Raw genomic sequence first — 13,083 nt, 5'->3', positions numbered from 1 at the left:
GAAGCATGGCGAGCAAAGCGAGCCATGCGAGGGGACACGGTGCACTAATTGGGGTCCGCAGTCACATTACAGAGAAAACGACACAAAAAACATGAAAAACTCATGTCGACCTTGTTCATGTCGACCTTTTGTCCATGTCGACCTATTTCAGGCGTTGACATAAGGTGTGTCGACCAATTGGTGTCAACCCAAGTGGTGTCGACCTAATTGGTGTCGACCTTGATTCCCATACCCCTCTATCACTAGGGTATAATACAACCAGTTATCAGGTTTTAATCAATAATTACTCCTGTAGTCAAGAAGATTTAAACTAATAAATTCAAATGGTTAAATGCTATAAAGAATTTAAAAAAAAAAAGAAAACGCCAATAGTCACTAATATGGCAATACTGTCCTCCTCCAATGTATAAATGGATAAATAGTCATTCATTTGGATAAAAAAAAGACTCCTAATACTAAGGGCAACAGACCTTTGTATCAAAAGGGTTAGGAAAAGCACCAGGAAAAGGAAGCCAGTGTGGTTCACAAAAGAAGTATCAACGTGAAAGCAAAAAAAGATGGCTTTTAGGAAATACAAACAGACTCAAAACAATAACGACAAAGAGGTGTATCTTGACAGACGGAAGGATGCTAAGGAAGTGATCAGACGTGCAAAGGCAGAAGCTGAGGAGAAAATGGCCCAGTCAGTAGATAAAAGAGTGCAAAACTTTTTTTTAAGTATATAAGTGAAAGGAGAATATCAAATGGAGGAATAATAAGACTTAAGACAGAGAGTGAGCATTTGGTGGAGGGAGACAAGGAAATAGCAGATCACCTAAATAATTATTTTTGCTCAGTATTTACTACAGAAGGAGAAGGGAAGGGGCCACAGTTAAGTTGCAGGGACATTCTTAAAAATAAGGTAGATGAAAGTACATTTACAGAGGAGAAGGTCCTAACAGAACTTTCAAAACTAAAAGTGGATAAATCAATGGGGCCAGATGGGATACAACCCAGGATACTCAGAGCTAAAAGATGTGCTTTAACATAATTATTTAACCAGTCACTAAATACAGGTGCCATTCCAGAGGACTGGAAAAGAGCAAATGTAGTTCCACTGCACAAAAGTGGAAGCAAGGAAGAAGCAAGTAACTACAGACCAGTAAGCCTTACATCAGTAGTAGGGGAAAGTAATGGAAAAACGATTAAAATAAGAATTGTGGAATATCTTAAACAACTTACAGGATCCAAAACAGCATGGATTTACTGGTGGGAGATCATGTCAAACAAATCTTATTGACTTTTTTTACTCTGTGACGAAAATAATAGATCAAGGGGGAGCTGTAGATGTAGCATATCTAGACTTTAGTAAGGCATTTGACACTCTCCCACATCACAAACTGCTAAATAAACTTGAAAGCATGGGGGTGGATTATAAAACCGTTAAATGGATGAGAACCTGGTTGCAGGATAGGAAACAGACAGTTGTAGTAAATGGAGTGCAATCTTTGGAGGGAAATGTTACCAGTGGAGTACCCCAGGGATCAGTACTTGGTCCAGTTCTCTTTAATATCTTTGTTGGTGACATTGCAAATGGGATTGAAGGGAAAGTATGCCTTTTTTACAGATGATACAAAGATATGCAACAGGGTAGACACACCGGGAGGTGTAAAACAAATGATTGATGACCTAAGTAGGCTTGAGAAATTGTCAAGAACGAGGCAACTACAGTCTAATGCTAAAAAATGCAAAATCATGCACTTTGGTCTCAAAAACCCAAAGGCTAAATATAGTATCAAGGGTACTATAATGGAAACTACTGAGGAGGAAAGGGATTTAGGAGTCACTATTTCAAGTGACTTGAAGGCAGGAAAGCAATGCAACAAAGCAATGAGAAAAGCAAGTCAGATGCTTGGTTGCATAGGGAGAGGAATCAGTAGCAAGAAAAAAAGAAGTGATAGTGCCACTGTATAGGTCATTGGTACAGTCCCATCTGGAATACTGTGTCCAGTTCTGGAGACCATATCTCCAGAAGGATATAAATATATTAGAGAGTGTCCAAAGAAAGCTTAAAATCCATGCGGTCCTCAGCCGCTCCTGGCCCTGGCGGTTTCACGGCACACTACTATAAACACTTTGCTAAAATATTGGCCCCTCACCTTACCGCCCTCTTTAATCAGATATTGGGGGGCACATCTTTTGCTCCGGCGACTACTCAAGCTGATATAGTCGTGATCCCTAAGCCTGACAGAGACCCCGCTCAATGCGGTAATTATAGGCCCATCTCATTGCTCAATGTCGACTTAAAAATGTATGCAAAAATCCTAGCTTTGAGACTGGCCCCTCTTCTCCCCGAACTGGTACATCCCGATCAGGTTGGATTTATTCCAGGCCAACAGGCCTCCGATAACACCAGAAGGGCCATTGATACTATCCACTCTATCCACCAACAAAAGTCCTCTTCCCTGTTGCTAGCCCTGGATGCGGAGAAGGCGTTTGATCGCATTTCGTGGCCCTTCGCCTTCTCGGTCCTCCAACGCATGGGCTTTTCTGGTAAGTTTTATGATGGTGTCTCAGCATTGTATCGCAATTCCTCAGCGCGGGTCTCTGTCAACGGGGTCACTTCTTCAAGTTTTGAGATATCTAACGGTACTAGACAGGGATGCCCACTCTCGCCCTTGATTTTTGCCCTTGTCATGGAGCCACTAGCGGCCAGGGTTCGTCTCAATCCGAATATTACAGGGATTAAAATTGGCCGCACGGAACACAAAATTGCACTTTATGCTGACGATGTACTGGTTTCTCTTTCAAACCCGACATCACTCTCTCCTCTCCTCTCTGAGATTTACCTCTATTCGCAATACTCGGGTTATAAGATTAACGCTACTAAGACAGAGGTTCTTGATTTTTACATTACCCCTGCATCTAGGTCACAACTTGAATCAACATTTCCATTCTCCTGGCATAACCGAAAACTCAAATACCTAGGTATTTATCTAACCCGCAGACATCATCAACTCTTTCAGGCGAATTTTCCACGTCTTTTGGACCGAATTCGTTCTGACTTCCAAACTTGGTCCTCCTATATTATTTCATGGATTGGACATGCCAATTCTGTAAAGATGAATGTTCTTCCCAGACTCATTTATCTTTTTCAAACGCTCCCGATCTATGTCCCCCCCTATGTTTTTACATTTTTGCAATATCAAACTTCTCGTTTTATTTGGGCCAATAAACATCTTAGAATTAAACTTTCGCTGCTACAACGACCTTCCTGGAGCGGAGGTTTAGGTATACCCAATTTCAAATACTATTACCACGCAGCCCAGATGGCATCCTGTGTTCAGTGGTGTGGCCCGGGGGCGGACAAGGTGTGGATAGCTATCGAAGCCGGCGAGCTGGGACTCTCCACGCTCTCTTCCCTCTTGTGGCTTCCGAGAACCGCCCGCCCTCGTGCCACCTCATCTCACCCAGTGGTGGCCCGTTCTTTATACGTTTGGGATTTTGCGGTGAGGAAACATCAACTGGCCCCTAACCCATCCCCCCTCATACCACTGTTCCATAACCCTGCCTTCCCTCCTGGAATGGCTAAATCGGCTTTCTCACTCTGGAAACAGGGAAACGTTGCCTTTCTTAATGACATTGCCTCTACTACACCCTTTCCTCCGTTTATCCAGATTCAGACACAATACTCTCTCCCTCATAGTGAATTTTTCCGCTACCTCCAACTTAGACACTTTCACTCCGGGGTTCATACCACTCTCTCTTCTAGGCCTCTCACCACGCTTGAAAATATATGTTGGCGACGCTCTTCTACGAAAGGTCTGATATCAGATCTCTATGCTTTGCTATTGCGGGGCTCTGCTACTCCCAGAGATCACAGAGAATTTGCCTGGGAGAGGGATCTGGGTGTCACTTTGGATGAGGATGAATGGGATGAAATTTGGAGTAATGTGTCCTCTACCTCTATCTGTGTCAGGATAAGGGAAAATGTATATAAATTGGTATATCGTTGGTACTATGTACCTTCGCGACTGAAGGCGATGTTCCCTGATGTTACGGATGGCTGTTGGAGGGGCTGTGCTTCTGAGGGGACTTATATGCATATTTGGTGGACCTGCCCGAAACTAGTACCTTTATGGAAGGAAGTTGTCCGACTTCTTTCTTCCCTACTCTCCACCCCAATCCCCCTGGACCCTAAATACTTTCTACTGCCTCTGAATCTTCCGACTTTGACTACACATCAGAACAAGTTATTACGTCATGTGGCTACTGCCACGACATGTCAAATAGCAAAGGCCTGGAAGTCGCCCTCCCCACCGTCCCTACAATCCGTTATAACTCATATTTGGTACGTTTATAAGATGGAATATATTATCGGCCAGGGCGTTTGATAAAATCTGGGCACTCTGGCTCACTTCTCAAAATGCCCCCTCCCCATTCGGTAACTGATTAAGCTACGCACCCTTATTCTTATGTTGGCTGCCCGGATCCCGCCACTCGGACCTCCACCCCTCTTCTTTCTACTTTCCCTTTTTCCCACAATCTTGTTTCTTTCTTTTCCTGTCCCTATTCTTCCCGTTCTCTCACTCCCCTGGGCTGGTTGGCCACACCATGGACCTAGAGGACTCTTTTACCTTTCTCGCTCTATCTCTGCTGTCTCACTTTAAAAAAACCAAAACGGATTTACTCACTTGATTACTGTTATTTTCTAGTTGTGTGCATCTTAGTACTAAAATGTTGTTCTATGCTTATGAAACACACCGTTTATATGTATCACTGTGAATCGACCAATAAAATTCTTCTTAAAAAGAGAGTGTCCAAAGAAGGGCAACTAAAATGGTGAATGGCCTACATAGCCGGAAAGGCTAAAAGATCTTATATGTATAGTTTGGAGGAGAGAAGGGAAAAGGGGGGACATGATAGAAACTTTCAAATATATCAAGGGTCTTAACAAAGTTCAGGAGGGAGACATTCTTCAAAGAAAGAGAAGTATTAGAACTCAAGAAGGACATACACTGAGACTGGAGGAGTGGGGGGGGGGCAGGTTTCAGGGGAAATTTAAGGAAAAATTACTTCACAAAAAGGGTAGTGGATAAGTGGAATAGCCTCCCATCAGAGGTGGTAGAGGCTAAGTCTGTAGAGCAATTTAAACATCATTGGGATATGAATACCCTTACAAAGAATTAAGGTTCAAAAAGGGTTGAGATTGCCTAAAGGATAAAAAAGGGGCAGAATAGATGGGCCAAGTGGTTCTTATCTACCATCAAATTCTATGTTTCTCCACGGTACAAGTATTGGAAACTCAATATAAGATGTTGTCTCGTTGGTATAGGTGCCCAACAGTTCTTCATCACATAAACCCGAATCTCCCCAGTACCTGCTGGAGGTGTGGCATATCTCCGGGTACCCCCTTACATATTTGGTGGCTCTGTCTAGTGCTATCCAACTTCTGGCGACACATCCACACTCTCTCAGAAAATATTACCAGTCTCACACTCCCTATCACACCTGAATTCTGGCTTTTCAATTTGATGAACATGCCCATTCACAGTTAAAAAAGTCACTGCTTCAACATCTTATAAATGCAGCTAGAGCAGTTATACCCTGTTTTTGGAGGTCATCCCCCCCTCCCCCCTCAGTGGTTCCGGATAATTGATTTTTACATGTCCATGGAGGATCTTACGTCCTTTTTAAACTTTATCTCTTCCTCCTTCACTGCCAAGTGGTAAGCCTGGTTGAGATTTAAGGAATCCTCTAATTATTTAGCTCACCTTGAGCCTCATGTGCTCCGCCTGAGTGATCTTGAAGACAATCCCATTTACTCTTTCCCCTCTTGACCTTTACTGACTTTTTTTAACTTAAGCTTTTTTTTCCTCCATCTGGGCTACTTCTGACCAAATTATTTTTTTCTTTTCTTTGTTTTTATCCTGGACCTTTTTTCCCATTAATGTTTTTATGCCTAAATGGATGACTGTTATTAGGTCTTCACACGATTTATACAATGCTTGAATTTAATTGTATTATTATAAAATATATGCATCATTTGAAGATTTTATGTGTATGGCCTGAATACACCTTTTTGTATTATTATTGTTGTTTTCTTTGCTACCTAATAAAAATAGATTGCACAAAAAATTAGTAAAAAAGTTTCTCCAATAAATGTTGTTCAGATAAACGTATGGATACTCTGGTTTCTTTCATGGATAGTTTTCAAAACATTAGACCCATCACTGTCAGCAACACCTCCAAATGAAATTATAAAAGGAGACATACCATAGTGTAAAAACGTACAGATTTATTTAAACATAAAAAATTAGAATAAAATATAAGCATATACAGGTAAAAATGGCTGCGTACTCAGGGGATCTTTTTAGAAAGGAATAGTTGTCAGAATTCAGGGGTTTACAGTTGCTACCCGTATAAGCAAGTTCACCTTTTTCCTGGTGTTTAAAAGTCATTTTTGATCCACAGTGGCAGCAGTCCATTCAGTAACCCATGGGTGCAGTGTTAACTATTCTGCCGGCACTTGGAGATGACATCATGTCCGAGCGCAGGATCCAGCTCTCCCTATGCTTTAAACAGGAGCTGAGTCGGATGACCTGGGTCACCCGTTTCCATTGGCCCATTATCCTGGTCCTTCCTGGGTCCAACCCTGATCACTACCTGGGTTGGATTCCCGGTTCACTGGATTCGGGTTAGTTTTCAGGGACCCTTTAAAACAGAGTCGATGGCCGGGTTACCCCGCCAATAACCCAGGTTATTGCTGAGGTGTAAAAGTGGTATATAATGTCTACAGGTGTGTTCTGGGTCTCAACCCTCACCACCCTTTTTACCCTTCATTACCAACTGGGAGAATATTCTCCTATCCTTTCCCGTTCTTCTATATTGTGCTCTAACCAATCTTCTTAAGATCACAAATTGCATTCCATGATGAGGAACAAAGGGAGTAATTCAGAGTTGATTGCAGCAGCACATTTGTTAGCAGTTGGGCAAAACCATGTGCACTGCAGGGGGGGGGGGGGGGGGGGGCAGATATAACATTTGCAGAGAGAGTTAGATTTGGGTGGGTTATTTTGTTTCTGTGCAGGGTAAATACTGTCTGCTTTATTTTTACACTGCAATTTAGATTTCAGTTTGAACTCACCACACCCAAATCTAACTCTCTCTGCATATGTTACATCTGCCCCTCCCCCCTGCAGTGCACATGGTTTTGCCCAACTACTAACAAATTTGCTGCTGCGATCAGATCTGAATTAGGCCCAAAGGGTCACATTCTGCCCCCAGCACTTATCACAATATATGCAGGGTATATAAGTTATAGCGGTTGGCTACATTTTTAAGGCTGAAATGGATGTAAATGAAAAAGAAACATTCCAGAGGTAGGGGATAGAAGGAAAGTGATTATGTAATAGTTTATTAGAATAATTTCTAATCATTACTCATAAAAATTAACATTTAAGCCATGGTTGCCATGTAGCACTGTTGTTTTTTATAGTAAACATTTTGTAGTAAATTCATAGTAGAATTGTACGTGGTTAAGTAATTGGCTGGATAACAGGGAACAGAGAGTGGTGGTTAATGGGATGTTCTCCAACTGTGCTTCGGTATACAGTGGAATACCACAAGGGTCCGTACTTGGGCCACTATTGTTCAACATATTTATAAATGAAAGCACAATGTCAATTTTTGCTGATGATACTAAACTGTGTAAGGCAGGCATGTCCAAACTGCGGCCCTCCAGCTGTTGTGAAACTACACATCCCAGCATGCCCTGACACAGTTTTGCTGTCAGAGAATGCTAATGCTGTGTCAGGGCATGCTGGGATGTGTAGTTTCTCAACAGCTGGAGGCCGCAGTTTGGACATGCCTGGTGTAAGGTAATTAAATCTGAAACGGATGTTGAGTCTCTACAGAACGACTTATTTAAACTGTAATTTTGGGCCTCTAAATGGAGCATGAGGTTTAGGGGTATATTCAATTAAGGTCGGATCCATTCTGACATGCATTTGTCGGAATGGATCCGACAAGGGCTATTCAATGCCCATCTCAATTCGACTTTAAAAAAAGTCGAATTGAGATGAGGGACCGGAGAGGGGGGAGAGCCGCGGGCAGATGGGGGACAGCAGCGCTGCAGGAGGTTGTGGCACAGCCGCCAGACCTCACAGCAGTGTCCACCCGGCTCCAGCAAGCGGGACCTCACTTGCTGGAGCCGGGTGGATGCTGCCGTGAGTGGCGGCTATGACACATCCTCCTGCAGCGCTGTGCTGTAGCGCGGCTCTCCTCCCTCTCCTCCTCTCAGGTCCCTCAACTCTAGAGATGTGCACCGGAAATTTTTCGGGTTTTGGTTTTGGATTCGGTTCCGCGGCCGTGTTTTGGATTTGGACGCGTTTTTTTTTTTTTTCTTCAAAAAACCCTCAAAAACAGCTTAAATCATAGAAATTGGGGGTAATTTTGATCCCATAGTATTATTAACCTCAATAACCACAATTTCCACTAATTTCCCGTCTATTCTGAACACCTCACAATACTATTTTTAGTCCTAAAATTTGCACCGAGGTCACTGGATGACTAAGCAAAGCGACCCAAGAGGGTGGCACAAACACCTGGCCCATCTAGGAGTGGCACTGCAGTGTCAGACAGGATGGCACTTAAAAAAATTGACCCCCAAACAGCACATGATGCAAAGAAAAGAGAAAAAGAGGTGCACTGTGGTCGCTGGACGGCTAAGCTAAGCGACACAAACACCTCAATATCACAGGAATTATTTGTTCTAATCAATGGTATTATTGGTCCAAATCACTGGAAGAAAATGACAAAATCACTGGAATTAAATGGCAGTAATGTCGGGAATTATATCAAATGGCAGTACCACTGGACATATATGGAAGTGTCAGACAGGATGGCACTTCAAAAAATTGGCCCCAAACAGCACATGATGCAAAGAAAAGAGAAAAAGAGGTGCACTGTGGTCGCTGGACGGCTAAGCTAAGCGACACAAACACCTCAATATCACAGGAATTATTGGTCCAAATCACTGGAAGAAAATGACAAAATCACTGGAATTATTCGTTCTAATCAATGGTATTATTGGTCCAAATCACTGGAAGAAAATGACAAAATCACTGGAATTATTTGTTCTAACCAATGGTATTATTGGTCCAAATCACTGGAAGAAAATGACAAAATCACTGGAATTATTCGTAAACAATTGTAGAAAGTCGCTGCTTGCTGATTACAGAAATGCTCAGATATTCCTGCGAATCCACAATCCCTTCCCAGAGGAAAAAGAAATTGAGAAACCTTTGTTTGAGAACGTTTGTTCTCTTTCCCTTACAAAGGAACAAACCACTTTCCAAGAAGACTGACGTTTTTGGGATTATGGAGACATAATGTTTTTGAATATAAATCCTAAAGCAGGTGGTGTATTAGAGCAAAAGAGTGCAAGAGACCAGCCATGCAGTTTCTGAAATATTATGACAAAATGTTACTGTATTTCATAAGCACTCATTCCTAACTCTGCTAAGTACTGTATGGTATACTGTATCTGGCTTCCATGAGGTAGTTGTCCATTATTTCAGTTTCCATTGACCTTTTTGAAAGCGGTAGAAGTTATCGATTCTTTTTTTTTTTTTTTTCCCTATTTTTAATTTTCTCCTGCATAGCCCAGTAAAATGTTGCAATGTTAAGTATTGACTTGTGCCTTCTGGGGGTCCACTTCTTCACCAAACCCAGCCAAATCTCATCCTAACCCTCTGTTCCACGTTCTCTATGTATCCCATCTGTGTCACCCATGTCTGTCTACCCATCCCCTTTAGATTGTAAGCTCTCACGAGCAGGGCCCTCTTCCCTCGTGCTTATCCTTTGTCTTACTTTAATCTTCAACTGTACCACATCCAGCAGTCTTCTGCCACCCGATACTTATTCCAGTGTCATCTGCTGATGTAACTATGTGTATTACCCTGTACTTGTCCTATACTGTCATCAACTGTAAATTGCTGTCTTCCTGTTTGATTATTTATGTACTCTGTAATTGGGTGCTGCAGAACCCTTGTGGCGCCATATAAATAAAGGATAATAATAATAATATAGGGTGTATAATCCCCAGGTGTATCTCACACATCACACAGTACAGTATATAGGGTGTTTAATCCCCAGGTGTATCTCACACATCGCTCAGTACAGATTACGGGATGTATAACACACGTCGCACAGTACAGTATACATACTGGTCACAACAATGCAGCAGATATTGAGCACTGATCAGGATACTAGAAGTGACACAGAGCTGCAAGATACAGCAATGGCCTACTGTACTGTACTATATATGTATACTGCTGGTCACCAAAATGCTGCACTGTCCTACTATATACTGCTCACAAAAAATGCAGCACAGATATGGAATGGATACTTGCAGTGACACAGAGCTGCAAGATACAGCTATGGCCTACTGTACACAACTATATACTGTTGGGTCACCAAAATGCTGCACTGTAATACTATATATACTGCTCACAAAAATGCAGCACAGATATGGAATAGATACTTGCAGTGACACAGAGCTGCAAGATACAGCAATGGCCTACTGTACACAACTAGGGCCCTCATTCCGAGTTGTTCGCTCGCTAGCTGCTTTTAGCAACATTGCACACGCTAGGCCGCCGCCCTCTGGGAGTGTATCTTAGCTTAGCAGAATAGCGAACGAAAAATTAGCAAAACTGATACTAAATAATTCTTTGCAGTTTCTGAGTAGCTCCGGACCTACTCACAGATTGCGATCAGCTCTGTCCGTTTAGTTTCTGGTTTGATGTCACAAACACGCTCTGCGTTTGGCCAGCCACTCCCCCGTTTCTCCAGCCACTCCCACGTTTTTCCCTGACACGCCTGCGGTTTTTTCAAACGCCGGGAAAACGCTGAGTTGCCGCCCAGAAACGCCCCTTTCCTGTCAATCATTCACCGATCAGCAGTGCGACTGAAAAGCGCCACAGAAGCCACAGCAAAACAGCTAAGTTTTGTGTTAAATAACTAAGCGCATGCGCCCTGCGTGCCTCGCGCATGCGCAATTTGCAACAAATCACAGCATAGCGAAAATCGGCAACGAGCGAACAACTCGGAATGACCCCCTATATACTGTTGGGTCACCAAAATGCTGCACTGTAATACTATATATACTGCTCACAAAAATGCAGCACAGATATGGAATAGATACTTGCAGTGACACAGAGCTGCAAGATACAGCAATGGCCTACTGTACACAACTATGGCCCTTATTCCGAGTTGTTCGCTCGGTAATTTTCTTAGCATCGCAGCGATTTTCTGCTAATTGCGCATGCGCAATGTTCGCACTGCGACTGCACCAAGTAAATTTGCTAAGAAGTTTGGTATTTTACTCACGGCATTACGAGGGTTTTTCTTCGTTCTGGTGATCGTAATGTGATTGACAGAAAATGGGTGTTTCTGGGCGGAAACTGGCCGTTGTATGAGAGTGTGTGAAAAAACGCTGCCGTTTCTGGGAAAAACGCGGGAGTGGCTGGAGAAACGGGGGAGTGCCTGGGCGAACGCTGGGTGTGTTTGTGACGTCAAACCAGGAACGAAACTGACTGAACTGATCGCAGTGGCAGAGTAAGTGTCGAGCTACTCAGAAACTGCTTAGAAATTTCTAATCGCAATTTTGAGAATCTTTCGTTCGCAATTTTGCTAAGCTAAGATTCACTCCCAGTAGGCGGCGGCTTAGCGTGTGCAATGCTGCTAAAAGCAGCTTGCGAGCGAACAACTCGGAATGAGGGCGTTGGGTCACCAAAATGCTGCACTGTAATACTATATATACTGCTCACAAAAATGCAGCACAGATATGGAATGGATACTTGCAGTGACACAGAGCTGCAAGATACAGCAATGGCCTACTGTACACAAGTATATACTGTTGGTCACCAAAATGCTGCACTGTATTACTATATACAGTATACTGCTCACAAAAATGCTGCACAGATATGGAATGGATACTTGGCAGTGACACAGAGCTGCAAGATACAGCAATGGCCTACTGTACTGTACTGTACTACTATAAGTATGATTATATACTGGTGGTCCCCAGTCCCCACAATAAAGCACACTGAGCACAGATATTTGCAGAACACTGAGCACAGCTATGGAGCGTTTTCAGGCAGAGAACGTAGATATTTTCAGCACACTGAGCACAGATATTTGCAAGCACACTGAGCACAGATATTTGCAGCACACTGAGCACATATATTTGCAGCACACTGAGCACAGATTACGGAGCTCTTCAGGGAGAGAACGCAGCCACGTCCTCTCCGTTCAATCTCCAATGCATGAGTGAAAATGGCGGCGACGCGCGGCTCTTTATATAGAATACGAATCTCGCGAGAATCCGTCAGCGGGATGATGACGTTCATCCGCGTTCGGGTTAACCGAGCAAGGCTGGAAGATCCGAGGCTGCCTCGGACCCGTGAAAAACATGTGAAGTTCGGGGGGTTTGGATCTCGGAGAACCGAACCCGCTCATCTCTACTCATCTCAGTTCGACTTTTTTTTTTAAGTCTGATTGAGATGGTTGGAAATTGGGCCAAAACCTGCCGAATTTGGTCCCGTTTCCCTCAGAAGTACGCGAATCGGCAGCTATACCGCCAATTCATGTACTATTCGACAAGTCGAATTCCCCGACTTGTCGAATAAAAATGCTCAGGACTGAATAGGTCGGAACCCCTTCCGACCCGGAAAAAACGAAAACTGACGTCTTTTCGACAAGACTGCAGTTTCAACCTTAATTGAATATACCCCTTAATATAGAACAATGTAAACAGTCCGACACTGTTTGCACGTAGTATATTATAGTGCTAATACCAGTGACGTGCGGTGCCTTTTAGCTCACCGCACGTCCCTGGCTAATACATACCAATAATAATGACTAGTATTAGGGAAAGTGGATGGGTAGAGAATGTGCATGCTGCAAGATGCATAAAACTTATATGGGCTAATATATCTAATATGGGAGCACACACACCTGATTTTCGGCCAATTCAGCATCAGTTGCAGCGTTTATATTTTTGTTAAGATTAATGTTTGGCTTTGGATGGAGTTAGCA

General features: G+C 43.1%; 1 protein-coding gene across 1 annotated transcript in view; it reads left to right on the top strand.

Annotated features, from left to right (window-relative positions):
- The window catches only part of RYR3 (ryanodine receptor 3), a 1,295,770-nt gene that overhangs the window by 1,103,517 nt on the left and 179,170 nt on the right, over nt 1-13,083 (top strand).

The sequence above is a fragment of the Pseudophryne corroboree genome, chromosome 12, assembly GCF_028390025.1.
Source record: "Pseudophryne corroboree isolate aPseCor3 chromosome 12, aPseCor3.hap2, whole genome shotgun sequence".
NCBI lineage: Eukaryota > Metazoa > Chordata > Amphibia > Anura > Myobatrachidae > Pseudophryne > Pseudophryne corroboree.
Note: the sequence above shows the minus strand (reverse complement) of the source record. Positions and strands in the feature narration are given on the sequence as shown.